The sequence below is a fragment of the Indicator indicator genome, chromosome 14 (assembly GCF_027791375.1).
Source record: "Indicator indicator isolate 239-I01 chromosome 14, UM_Iind_1.1, whole genome shotgun sequence".
Classification (NCBI taxonomy): domain Eukaryota; kingdom Metazoa; phylum Chordata; class Aves; order Piciformes; family Indicatoridae; genus Indicator; species Indicator indicator.
Window position 1 is genome coordinate 27,158,540 of NC_072023.1, and position 12,103 is coordinate 27,170,642.

Genomic DNA, 12,103 nt, shown 5'->3' on the forward strand with positions numbered 1-12,103 from the left:
CAGGCCAAATAAATTTTGGCTGGTTTGAAATAACAGCCTGAAAACTGTAAGGTTTCCACTTTAGGAATCACTCAGAGAGAATTTTCAATACGAAGTATGCCTGACTGCTGATTTCTCTATGCCCTTCTTGTGTTACTTTTCCCAAATGGAGGTATTTTTGTCTGCTGCTTAATAAACTGGCTGAGTGGGCATGGCAAAAGGAAATCTGATTCTGTGTGTATCCTGCAGTAGCTTGAGCTGCCATATGCTGTGACTTCAGTCCCCACGTCACTCCTTGGGCACTTACCAGTGGCATTAGCTATAAGCCATGCTCAGCCTTAGTTGCATGTGAGCTGTCCAGACCTCAGGAAAGCCAATGTGTTTGTGCCAGTATTCCTAGAACATTCAAATTTGTCCCTCCGGAAAGTACTGGAGGTTGCCCCAAGCCCTTTGCTAAAGCTGTGTGTGCAACACAAATGTGAGCACTGGGAGACAGGACTTGGGTGCAACTTCACATTTCTCCCTGGGTGATGGCTTGGGGTTCCTTTCCCTTCCACTACCACCCTGTGCAAAGCATGACTGGGTCAAAAGAAAACAAGAGGCTCCCAGAGTCAGAAGAATTAATTGATGCTTTTTTTCCTTCTGTTAGATGAAGAATAAAGTTCATTTCTGTTGCTCGTTTGAAGGAAAAAAGGTCAGGAAAGGACATTTCAGGCTGCTGCTTATGACAGCAACTTCAAATCAAAATTATTTCTGCTTTGTCAAAGCTCTTATCTTTTTGCTCTGAAGGCTGGTAGTCGATTATTTTCTCATGTTTCTTTTCTGCTGGAGGTGCTAGTCTACTTAGGGCTTTCTAGCTGATTTATTGTTTGCTAGTGTGAAAGAAAATAGGTGGTGGTGGTGGTAGGAAGACAGCACTGTTTATATTCTACTGCCACTGCTAAATGGTGCATCTGCCTTGGGAAAACAATCAGCATGGATGACCAAGTATCCTGCTCTACCTCTCCCACAGCAGCTCCTTGTCAAGCTGCTCTGTTCCAAATGATAAGCTTTCTAATACTGGATAATCATTGTGTAGTTGAGTAATTACCTTAAAAGATCCTCTTCCATTTGTGAGCAGAAGGGCTACCTGGGGATAATATTTCAAAATAGTTAGTTGTATTCTACTGAAAATACTAATATAACAAAATACTAATACAGGAAACTGGTTGTGTTCTGCTGAAATACTAATACAACAAAATACTAATACAGGAAACTAGTTGTGTTCTGCTGAAATACTAATACAACAAAATACTAATACAGGAAACTAGTTGTGTTCTGCTGAAATACTAATACAACAAAATACTAATACAGGAAACTAGTTGTGTTCTGCTGAAATGCTAATAGTGTAGTACTAGTTAATCTTGAATGCTGCTGTTTATTATGTATGTGATGATACATGATGTGAGAGTCTGAGTCCTTGACCAGGGTTCTACCATTCAGTGTGCTGCACACATCAGAAGAGGATCCCAGCCATAATGATTTTTACCACTGCCATCTCTGCCAGGCATTTTTTTTTTCCAAATGAAGAAAAAAATAGAAAAGAAGATCTTAGTTCAATAGCAAGTCTGATTCTGTAGTGTTTCTAGGCTACGGAAACGCTGGTGGACATGGGAATGGTGAAGGCCATTGGAGTCTCCAAATTCAGCCACAAAACAAGATAGATCCTGAGCAAACCAGGCTCACACAGGCCAAGAGACAACTTCAGTAATGCAAAATGCAGCAGGGCTTGCCCTTTTTCCTTTCCTACAGCTCCAAGGAAATGAGGTTGTGTGAATAGATAGGACCAGAGCCAGGCTATACTGCTGGGGGGAATAGGTAGGACTTGACCACATGAAAGTTTGGTGCTTCAGTTGGATGTGCACAACTGGGCCTTGAAGACAAGGGACTGTGAGAAGTCATGAAAAATGAGGCAGGCAGCTGGAAGGGAAAACTTATCTATGAAGCTTGGGCCATGTTGGAGGCACAGCTAGGAAGAAGGGGGAATGATTTTAAACACTGGCTGAGTCTTAGAAACTCCATAGCTGCAAAAAGAACAACTCTTTCCAAGCTGATGCAGGGTTTAAATCAGCACAGCAATGTTCAGCTTCAAAGTACCATCTGCTTCTGAAGGAACCTGAGGGGTTTTGTTAGAATGAGATGCATCCCTAGCTTCTCAGGAAGAGCTGATTAAGTTTGACCAGTCCAAAGGGATCCTTGTCATTGCATTTTGTCCCCTTGGAGTGCTCAACTGACCATGGTAAGAATGCTTTGTGAGACTTCTTTCTTAGACATAGACTGGGGCCAATGCAGTAAACCTGTCTTAGGATGTGTGTAAACCTCACAGAGTAAAACTGATGTAATTAGAAAAGTATTTGCTAATTGGTTAAAAATGACACAGAGAAATCTCTCTCACACTTATTGTGGTATTTAGTCCACTAATTCATACCTGTGGTGTCATATTTAGGTAAAAAAAAGGATCAACTGGTTGGTGAAAGTAGTGAGGGTAGTTCTTAAATGAGCTTAGTTGAGCTTACTAAACCTGTACGAGATCCGAACTAAAACCAAACCAAAGCAAACCCCAACCAAATACCAAAGCACCCCATGCTTATGAAAACAGCAGCTTTGCAGTCCTGCTGAGACAAATGGATGAGTTTTTTAAACAGATGACTTGAAGAGATTTGGCTTTCTCTGACCTCAGACAGGGCCTTTACAGAGCAGCCGTGCTTGTGAAGGACATGACAGCTGCCCACTCTGGAGATAAAATTTTTGGGATCTGGACCAGAGAAATTCCTGGCCTGATCCCAGCCTGAACTGAAATGTGTTAACAGTTGTACTAGAAAGTACAGGCCCTCTTCTCATGCGCCAGCTTGAGATAGAAGGGCAAGGACTGTGAGATGGTGAAGTGTGAAAGATGCTGCTTTTTTATGCTTTAAATAATATTCTTACACTGCAGTGCTGGAGGGAGCAGACAGTGAGCCATACAGCTGCAAAAGTTTGCTTTTTATTTTCACAGGGCCAAGCCTGAGGATACTTCCCTTTCTGAGGATCCTCAAATAAAGGAAATTGCACTCAGGTACAGCAAGCCCCCAGTTCAGGTGAATCCAGCATTTTCCTTGGTGATTTGTCTTTTTCCCACGTGTGATAAAGTAGCTATTTACAGAGGTATCATGGAAAGCTGAGTTCCAGCTGTGTCTCATACACACTGTAAAGCTTTAACAAATATTCTAACAGTAGTTTTCATGATAGAATGGCTTTGGGCTTTAATTGGCACACCAGCTGCTGCAACACACAGCATCCCTTGGCCAGTCCTGAACTCTTGTTCAATGCACTCCCATGCTGTCATCAGAACTTCAAATAATGATTCAATGAGCTCATGTCAGAACTAGGAAAGGTTTAGTATAGTGCTTTACCTATGTGAGCTACCTCTGATTGTTTAGTCTGGAGAAGAGGAGGCTCAGGGGAGACCTTATTGCTCTCCACAACTACCTGAAAGGAGCTAGTAGCCAGGTGGGGGTTGGTCTCTTCTCCCAGGCAACCAGTGACAGGAGAGGACACAGTCTCAAGCTGCACCAGGGGAGGTTTGGGCTGGATGTGAGGAGGAAATTCTTCACAGAAAGAGAGACTGGCCATTGGAATGGGCTGCCCAGGGAGGTGGTGGTCACCATCTCTGGAAGTGTCTTATTTTAAATAAGCCTGGATGAGGCATTTAGTGCCATGGTTTAGTTGATCAGATGGTGTTGGGTGATAGGTTGGACTTGATGATCTCAAAGGTCTTTTCCAACCTGGCTGATTCTATGATTCTGTGGTTCTCAGCAGAGCTGTTCTGTGGAACCATGTAGGCACATGTGGTTTCCGTCTTTCAGAAGACAGGCAGAACTTCTCAGCTGTAGTTCTTTATCTGTTCCTGCAGGTGCTTATCCAGCTCCAGATTCAAAGTATGTTAATTCTCATGTCTGTCACTCCACACTGTACTGAGGAGAATTTTAAGGCAAGAGGGTACCTCACAAAATTACTAACCTTACACAGAAAAATCCACTCTGCCAGGGGAACAAAGAACCCCCCTTCAATCTGAGAACTGGCAAAACCTTTTGCCTTTCAGATGACATTTAGGTTGTTTCTTTATGGTTACTGTAAAAGTAAGGAGTCAAGCTTCATTAGAACACATCAAGCAAGAGAGATTAATGTTTGCACCTTGTGACATAAATAGGATGCAATTAGGACCTACCAGCACTGTAACTTTATGACATTGATTCATCCTTCACCACAAATGTGCATCAATTGCACACTTGCTGGTGCTTCAACAGAGACAATGCATTTCTGCTGCTGGTTTTGGCATTCTTTCTGCACAGGACCTTACACTTGTCCTTTTGCAAACTAAAGGAACCCAGCTGTTGGGGACCTCTGTTTAGCTGTTTGACTTCGACTTGGCTAAAGAGGAGATGGAAACCTTCCTTGCTTTCCAGAAGTGGTTTCACATCTCTGCACAGAGCCTCCTCTGTGTTTTATCAAGATTGGATTATCATTGGAGATCCTTGCAACAGATACAGTGTTTGATGGCCCCACTTCAAAATAAAAGGAGAGAGAATGTTAGCCAATACCTGGGGCTATCTCTATCTGCTGGATTCCAGCACTTAGGGTTTATTAGAGCACTGCCTGTCTGGCACAGGTTGGAAGCACTGGGATATTTGCAGATATGCTGTGTGTTATCTTCTATTGGATACAAATAGAACAAAACTGCTGTCTGAAAACCCAAATCAGCTGGAAACTCCAAAATAAAGAGGCAGCTTTTATTTCTTTTTTCTCCCCTCATTTTCTTTTCTGTTTTCTTTGGCTCCTTTATCTAAGAGCCACTCAGTGTAAATAAACTCCATTTTAAGAATGAGAGTTGTAAAGTTTTTTGAAGTGAAAAGCTGTGCCTTATGTATTTACGCCAAGGCAGCACCTAGATAATAGAACTGTTAGATACAGACTTAGTGAGAGCTGCAATTTATTCTGTTTCCCCAGGTTACCTACTTAGCTAACAGCATCCTGCACACTTAGGAGTTGGCAAGAGAGTGGTTTAGCATCACAGGGAAGTTTGGAGATTTCAGCTGAGTTCTCTTTTTGTGGACAAGCACTGCTATGTGTGAAGGTTAGAGAGCATTAACTTCACTGCTCTGTGTAAACTAAGCAGATGTTGGTGCTTGTATTGCAGCTCAGATTTAGTTCTGTGTGACTTTTGTCAGGGGCCAAATCACAAGGACATGGGCATCATCTTCAGTTCTTCAGAGGAAAATTATCAGGAACAGTCAGCATGGATTCACCAAGGGGACAGCTTGGGTGACCAATCTGATAGCATTCTGTGCTGGTGTGGGCAGATGAGGGGAGAGCAGTGCACACTACCTCTGCTTCAGCAAGGCTTTTGCCACCATCTCCCATAACATCCTCCTAGGGAAGCTTAGGGAGTGTGGGTTAGATGAGTGGGCAGTGAGGTGGACTGAGAACTTGCTGAATGGCAGAGGTCAGAGGGTTGTGATCAGTGGTGCAGGATCCAGTGGGAGGCCTGTGGCTACTGGTGCTCCCCAGGGGTCAGCACTAGGTGAAGGCACAGAGAGTGCTCTCAGCACCTTTGCTGATGACACAGAGCTGGGAGGAGAGGCTGACAGCCCTCAGGCTGTGCTGCCATTCAGTGAGACCTGCACAGGCTGGGGAGCTGGGCAGAGGGGAACTTCAGGAGGTTCAACAGGGGCAAGTGTAGAGCCCTGCACCTGGGGAGGTGTAACCCCAGGCACCAGCATGGGTTAGCAGCTGACCTGCTGGAAAGCAGCTCTGAGAAGGACCTGGGAGTGCTGGTGGACAAGTTCACCCTGAGCCAGCAACGTGCCCTTGCAGCCAAGAAGGCAAATGGTATTCTGGGGTGCATTACAAAGAGTGTGGCCAGCAGGCTGAGGGAGGTTCTCTTCCCCCTCTACTCTGCCCTGGTGAGGCCACACCTGACATATTGTGTCCAGTTCTGGGCTCCCCAGTTTAAGGGACAGAGAACTACTGGAGGGCCACAAAGATGATTAGGGGACTGCAGCATCTCTCTTACAAGGAGAGCCTGAGAGACCTGGAAAGAGGAGAGCCTCTTTAGCCTGGAAAAGAGAAGACTGAGAGAGGAGCTTTTAAGTGGATATAAATATCCAAAGGGTGGAGGTCATGAGGATGGGGCTGGGCTCTTCTCAATGGTGGCCAGTGACAGGACAAGGAGAAATGGGTACAAACTAGAATACAGGAGGCTTCACTTGAACTTAAGGAGAAACTTCTTTTCTTTACCTTGAGGGTGAGGGGCCACTGGAGCAGGCTGCCCAGAGATGTTGTGGGGTCTCCTCTGGAGGCTTTCAACACCTCCCTGGACACGTTCCTGTGCAACCTGATCCAGATGTACCTGTGTAAGCAGCAGGGTGGGCTGGATAATCTCCAGAGACCTCTCCCATTCAATACCTCTATGATTTTCCAGGGATCAGGACCATCTATCATGGTTTCAAGCAATCTGTGGAACATCTATTACAAGATAATTCATGTGGAGTATCTAGTACAACGTAAGAGAAGGTAGTGCACAGGCATTCCGAAGAGTCATCTTTGAGCTCACGTGTTTGCTTCCCTTATGATCAGCCACAGATACCAGTCCTTTTATCTCTTTGCTTTGCTCTTGCTATAGCAAAATACATATTTGCATCATTTACTAATGATAAAGAAGCTGAGCTTAATTAAGCTGAATCTTTGAGATTTGTGAAAAGCAGCCTCTGCCATAAACATAAATCCTGACACATTTTAGAGAAACCTAGATTCTCCCAGGGGTAGTATTTTTGCACAAGAGGGCACAACAGACACTATCTTTTAGTTGTTCATAGAAGCCAATCCCTTCCACATCACCAGATCCTTATGAGGTTAGGCAATATGCTGCTTGAGAGCCTCAGTTCAGTCACTTCAGCACAACAGACCGAAAGCTCTTCAGAAGACACTGCTGACTTAGGTTTCAGGAGCTGTTGTCTTAATGAGGTTTCCTATTTATGAACTGTTAAAACCTAATAAACTGGTAGGAGATTTGTATGTTTAGTTTATCATACCTAGAGGGGTGTATAAATACTGCTTTTATCAGGAGGATGGCTGCAGTAAAGACTCTGAATCCCTCCCAGCAAGTCCAGTGTCTCATAAAAGGAGACACAAAAGAGTTATTTTGTTTGGCAGCTGTCTTGTTTTAACGAACAGAGAAGTTGGGCAACTTCATAAGATGCCAACAGTAGATTTTTGCTCTGGTACTGCTCCCTAGGTACTGTCTGTTTGTGTTTTGACTCAAAGGATGTCACTGCATGCTCCTTTCTCTGGTAAAGAAAAAAAAAATCATGCACCTGCTAGAACTTTAGTGAGGTGTCTGTTAATTGAGATTCTTGCTCTTGAACTCTAGCCCACAACTCAGAACTCCTGCAATTGCTTTAGGCTCTTTCAATGCAGTGGGAGAACAATGTGGATCAGCAGTGGCTGCAGAGAGGAAGGACTGTTGTGTAATTGAGGTTCAGGGCTAGGATACACACTTCATGGATATCCTTTCCCAACTGATTGTCTTTGTAGTTGAGGTTTTTAAGTCCATAAAGGAAATGATGACATATCTGTGAGCTCCTTCAGACTTTTGTGAGAGGTTTGAACAACAGGTGCCCAGAAACAGCCAAGCAATTTGTCCAACAGCAACTCTTCTAAAGAGGTCTGAAAAGCACAGCAGCAAGTGACACTGCAGGTGACACAGGAAGGTGCCTGCAGCAGGTACTCTCTTTCCTCAGCCCTGAACATGCTGAACTGAAAAAGGTCAGTTTCAGGCTATCACCATAGCCACTGTTAGCAGATGAGAACCAGAGGAGGTGCTGTGCTTCCAGGCATTCAGACTGTGGTCAGGCTGTGTCATCCCAGAGCAGCAGAAGCAATACCCACTGAGGGCTGTGGCTTATAGCCTATCTTGACATATTCTCTACTGGGTAGGAATTTTGTTACAACATTCCAATTTAATCACAGCTATCAGACTTGAAGTTATTTACAGGATGTTTATAGATTGTGTTAGGCAGGAAGTTAGACTGGATGAGCACAGTGGCCATATAAGAGTAAAAAATTCAAAACAACTCAGAAGCCAGAGATTGTGCATTTGTTTTAGAGACAATAGATCTTTTTCAGCTGCAGAGAGTTTAGCAAAGGGAAAGAGAAAAATCTTGTGTGATGTCACTTACTGGGGAATAAAATACCTTCCACTTTGCAGCTGTGGGACTTAAAGACTCCAGCAGACCACTGCTGCCTTACAGCAGCCTATGGTGGCAGTAAGCCTGCCGCACACTTCTTAGCTTCACCACTCTGCCTACCCCAGCATGTACGCCAGCCCCAAGGGCACTGCTCTAATGGCATTTGCTATCTGTAGAGATGAAACTATAAAGCATGACCCCAAAAATCTTCCATCCCTTGGTTGAGAGCTCAGATTTGGCTTCATATAGAACTGAAGAAAATTAAAATTGCTATGACTTTCTAAGGCAGAGGCATGGGCTTGTTTTGCTGCTATTGTAAATTCATTTGAGTATTTTTGTTTGTCAGATCACTGCAGGAGGAGATTTGAAGGGACAAGCTACAGCTGTCTTCTAAAGAGTTTCATTTGTCCTGTCAGTGCAGGGACCTGCAACAGAAATATTACCACACACTGATAAGAGCTTTCTAGTCTCCATCTTAAGATTCATCTGAGCTAATTCAACTGCATGCTGCTGTCTAGGTAGCCTCAAGCAACACACATGAGTCTGTCACTGCATACTTTTCAGTGGCCCATGGAGCATTTGTTAGTTATCAAGCCCCAAGCTGGATCAATGTTTAACCCAAGGAGCAGTTCTGTAAGAGGCCACAGGTCCAGCACTCACAGAATCACAGAGTATTAGGATCTGGTAGGGACCTCAAAAGCTCATCCAGTCCAACCCCCCTGCCAGAGCAGGATCACCTAGAGCAGATCACACAGGAACACATCCAGGTGGGTTTTGAATACCTCCAGAGAGGCACACTCCACAACCCCCCCAGGCAGTCTATTCCAGGGTTCTGTCACCCTCACAGGGAAAAAAAAAATTTCCTTATGTTTCCATGGAACTTCTTGTGCCTCAGCTTCCACCATTGCCCCTTGTATCGTCATTGGGCATCACCCAGCAGAGCCTGGCTCCAGCCTCCGGCCACTCACCCTGCACAATTTACAAACATGAATAAGGTCACTCCTCAGGCTCCTCATCTCCAAGCTACAGAGCCCTCAGCTCTCTCAGTCTTTTCTCTTAAGGAAGATGTTCCACTCTATCATTTTTGTGACTCTGTGCTGAACTCTTTCAAGCAGGTCCCTGAGGTCCTTCTTGAACTGAGGGGGCCAGACCTGAACACAGTATTCCAGATGCAGCCTCACCAGAGTAGAGGGGAAGGAGAACCTCTCTCAACCTACTGAGCACAGCCCTTCTAATCCACCCCAGAATGCCATTGGCCTTCTTGGCCACCAGAGCACATTGCTGGCTCATGGTCATCCTCCCATCCATTAGGACCCCCAGGTCCTTTTCTCCTTCACTGCTCTCCAACAGGTCAGTCCCCATAGATCTGAAACCACCAAGCTGTTGTAGGAAATGCTGACAGAATGACTTTGCCATTTCTAGGGCCTGTGATACTTAAAGCCAGGAGAGAACAGGCCATGCCAGCAAAAAAAAAAAAAAAAAAGCCTCAGGAGAACACTGAGGATTCTCCCAGTGTCAAATAGTCCTGCTTTCAGCTGGGAGAGAGTTAGTATTTTTCTTGGGAGCTGGTATAGTGCTATGGTTTTGACTTTGTGAGAATAATGTTGGTAACATGCTGAGGTTTGAACTGTTGCTAAGGAGCACTTGAGGATTCTTCAGTTTCCCATGTTCTGCCAGTGTGCAGTTGCACAAGAAGCCAGGACAGCTGACCTGAACTAGCCAAAGAAATAGTCCCTTCCATAGAGCATTATGCTCAGTATATAAACTGGGGCAGGGGGGAAGCTGGCTGGGGTAGATCACTGCTTGGGCACTGGGTGGTATGCAATTGTGCTGTGCATCATTTCTCTCTTCTGGGGTTTGATTTCCCTTTTTCATTATATTCCTTTTAATTACTATTACTGTAATACTGTACCATTATATTTTAGGTGTTGAACTGCTCTTATCTAATACAGAGGTTTTAACTTCCCTTCCCCATCCCACTGCAGAGGGGAAAGAGTAAACAAAGCAGCTTCATAGTGTTAAACCATGACACATAGCATAACAGGCTTGAGTTACCATGAGTCTAGAGTGAAGTAAGGTTCTTGGAGGACTAGCAGCTTCTATTCCCATGTGCCTGCTTCTTCAGGAGCATAATCATCAGCTTTCTGTTGGAACAACAGCAAGAGGTTGCTGTTATCACAGTATATCAGAGGATGGAAGAGACCTCAAGAGATCATTGTGTCCAACCCCCCTGCCAAAGCAGGATCACTTAGGGTAGTCTGCACAGGAATGCATCCAGAGAAGGAGACTCCACAACCCCCCCTGGGGAACCTGTTCCGGAGCTCAGTCACCCTCACTGTAAAGAAGTTTCTCCTCATGTTGAGGTGAAATCTTTTATGTTCAAGTCTGAACCTGCTGTTCCTTGTCTTATTACTGTGAACCACTGAAAAGAGCTTGGCCCCCTCCACTTGACACCCACCCCTCAGATATTGATAGACATTGATGAGATGTCCTCTCAGTCTTCTCTTCTCAAGACTAAGGTGTCTCAAGGCATCTCAGTGTCTCTTCATTATCCCCAGATAATTTTTGGTTTCCATCAGCTACCTAAACAGTGCTTAAACCAAACCTGCAGCTACATCTTTCCTAGTCAGCACCGAGATTATCCGTGCCACAGGACTGAACCCAGCAAACCCCTTAGCTTAGCATTTTGCCTTTGTATCACACTATGCTGTCCCATGACTTGAGCCTTCATTGTGCAGTTCAGCCATTCTGGTACAGTCAAGCCTTCATTAAAAGTTCCAAAGGGGCTGGATGATAAAAAAAGAATGTTTGTTTTAGAGGGGAAAACAGAATAATGCCAGTAATGAGCAACAGGTGAAATTCAACTCTTTGCTGATCACTGCTGCTCCAGTTTACCATCTATGACAATTCCAAGCTCTCTCATACTGAGCTCAGTATCATTCAAAAGCAGACATGAGGGGAAAAAAGGCAAGAAGAGAGACCCATTCCATTAATTTCTTGCATTCAAAGCTGCACAAAAAGTTCTGGACCTTGCCTTCCTCTGTATCTTAAAAAGAGATTTCAAGCAGCCTGACTGAGATCATCAATGGCCAAGCAGTCATTTGTACAGATGACAACCTAGTCATGAGGGTGAGGAGACACTGGAACAGGTTGCCCAGGGAGGTGGAAAAAGCCTCATCCTTGGAAGTTTTTAAGGTCAGGTTGGATGTGGCTGTGAGCAACCTGATGTAGTGTGAGGTGTCCCTACCCATGGCAGGGGTGTTGGAACTGGATGATCCTTGAGGTCCCTTCCAACCCTGACAATTCTATGGTTCTAAGTAGACTAAGACTTTCCTTGACCTGACACCAGTACAGGGACCTATGCCAGAATTTTATCATATCTGGGGCAGCTTGGAAAGTGTGACTGGAAACAGGCTGACTGCTATCTCCTCCAGTATATAAAACCCAGCAGCATCAAATGAATCTAGCAGAAGCCAAGCCCACAACAAATGAGAGACAGCAATTCTTCACAAGGTGTGTGGGTGTAAAAAGTCATTCCCTTGAAACACAACAGACAAGAAGGGTAACCTGGACAAGAAGGGTAACCTGGACAAGAAGGGTAACCTGGACAAGAAAGTTAACTGACAGCTCTGAAACACTAAAACATCTTACACTGCTGTCAGAATATTTAAAGACTACCACAGCAGCTAAGGTGTTTTGGCCACAGTTGGAGCAGGGTGCTACAGTAAATAACTTTAGTCTTGGTTCAGCTGTTCTTATGAGCAGCTATCAAGTAGCTTGTGATCATTTCAGTTCAGAAAAAGCTAGGTTACATGTTCAACTACCTTCTTTCTCCCCCTGCCCACTTAATTTAGAAGAAA